The 2,087-nt window shown below is 39.6% G+C and overlaps 1 non-coding gene across 1 annotated transcript; it reads right to left on the bottom strand.

Moving 5' to 3' along the window:
• Window positions 1–1,709: 1,709 nt before the first annotated feature.
• Window positions 1,710–1,873, bottom strand: LOC129692168 (U1 spliceosomal RNA). The gene has a single exon (XR_008722646.1). It is a non-coding gene; the product is annotated as a U1 spliceosomal RNA (small nuclear RNA).
• Window positions 1,874–2,087: the final 214 nt, after the last annotated feature.

Below are 2,087 nucleotides of genomic sequence, written 5' to 3'. Positions count from 1 at the left end.
GAATGGATTTGGCTTCTTTGTCAAATATTGAGTATTCATAGGTGTGTGGGTTTATTTCTGGGTCTTCTATGCGGTTCCATTGATCCTCCTTTCTGTTTCTATGCCAATACCATGCAGTTTTTATTACTGTTGCCCTGTAGTACAGCTTGAGATCGGGAATGGAGATACCTCCAGATGATCTGTTGTTGTACAGGATCGTTTTGGAGATTCTGGGTTTTTTGTTTCTCCATATGAAGCTGAGAATCTTTTTTTCAAGGTCTGTAAAGAATTGAGTTGGTATTTTGATGGGAATTGCATTGAAACTGTAGATTGCTTTTGGCAGGATGACCATTTTCACAATGTTAATCCTACCAATCCATGAGCACAGGAGATCTTTCCATCTTCTGAGATCTTCTTCAATTTCTTTCTTCAGAGACTTGAAGTTTTTCTCAAACAGAGGGAACAGGATGGGAGCCTACCACAGATCTCCTCTAAAAGATTTCACCCAATGGGGGATCAAAGCAGATGCAGAGATGCACAGCTGAACTTTGGAGAGACCTCAGGGAGTCTTATGGATGAAGGGGTATATAGAAGGGCTCTGAGGGGACAGAAGCCCCACAAGGTGACCAAGAGAGCAAAAAAGAAAAAAAAATTGGCCCAGGCGGGAGTTCAGAGACTGAAGCATCAACCAAAAACCATGAAAAGATAGGCCTAGACCTCCTGTTCAGATGTAGCCCACAAATAGCCCAGTCTCCATGTGAGTTCCCTAGTAAAGAAAGAAGAGATAGTCTCTGACATGAACTTGGTTGCCTGCTCCTTGGTCACTTCTCTTTTTGGAGGTGACCTAGCCATCACACAGAAGAAGAGGATACAGACAGTCCTGATGGGACCTGATAGGCTAGGGTCAGACAGTACAGGAATAGGACTTCTCCTATTAGTGGACTAGGGGAGAGGGATATGGGAGGAAGAGTGAGGGAGGGAGGGAATGGGAGGAGATGAGGGAGGGATCTACAACTGGGATACAAAGTGAATAAATTGTAAATAATAAGGATGATGATGAGGGTGATGATGAGGATTATTTCAATTTATTGGGTAGACATATTCCAGGATATATTTGAGGTTATGGTAAACTGAATTTGTTTTCAATTTTATTTCTTGTTATGTTTGTCATTGGCATATAGAAGCACAATTAATTGTCAATTTAAATGTATTGTATTTTAATATTATTTTACATTAACTACATGGGTATGTTGCCTGAATGTAGGTCTGGCAATTGGGGGGGCATTGTATATCCTAGAAATAGAGAGACCAGCTTGTGAGAACCACGTGGATTCTGGGAATCAAACCTAGATCCTTTGCAAGATCAGCAAATAATCATAACCACTGAGCCGTTTCTCCAGCCCCAAAATTACTCAGTTTTGCATGTTAACTTTTTATTCTGCTATTTTGCTGCATGGAATTATTAGCTGAAGGAATTTTCTGGAGAAGTATTTAGACAATATGTAGAATCATATCACCTGCAAATAAAGATACTTTGGCTCCTTCCTTTCCTGTTTATACACTTTATGTTCTTCTCTACATTCTTGCAAATAAAACTTACTGTGTTTGTTCAAACTGTGAATACAATCGGAAATAAGATTAGATTTATAACAGCATTTCTTGAGTTATGGCAGTAATATTTACCTGGCATAATTGTGGTGTTATAAATTTGTTTTATTTTGTCTTTTCTTTAGGGAAAACAGCAAAATCAGTCCCCTACTACAATAAATTACACAGCCGATTTTTCCACATTTGGGGAAATTGTAAAGGTCTGCACAGCCCAAGTGCAATGGATGAGTCTCGCCCTGGAAAATCCATCTTCCTGATCATGATCTCACCATTCCAAGGTAAATATATATATAAATTTTAAAATCATAACTTTCTATCTCCCCCTTCTTTCATAACATTCCCTGCATTCTGTCCAAAGTTTGGCTATGATTCTCAGCATCTGCATTGATACCCTGTATGGTAGAGTCTTTCAGAGGCCTGCTGTGATAGGCTCCTGTCTTATTTCCTGTTTTCTCCCTCCTCTGATGTCCATCCTCTTTGCCTTTCTGAGTGAGGACTGA

The sequence above is a fragment of the Psammomys obesus genome, unplaced genomic scaffold (genome assembly GCF_907164565.1).
Source record: "Psammomys obesus unplaced genomic scaffold, mPsaObe1.curated_primary_1811, whole genome shotgun sequence".
Classification (NCBI taxonomy): domain Eukaryota; kingdom Metazoa; phylum Chordata; class Mammalia; order Rodentia; family Muridae; genus Psammomys; species Psammomys obesus.
This window is presented reverse-complemented; position numbering and strand designations above follow the sequence as displayed.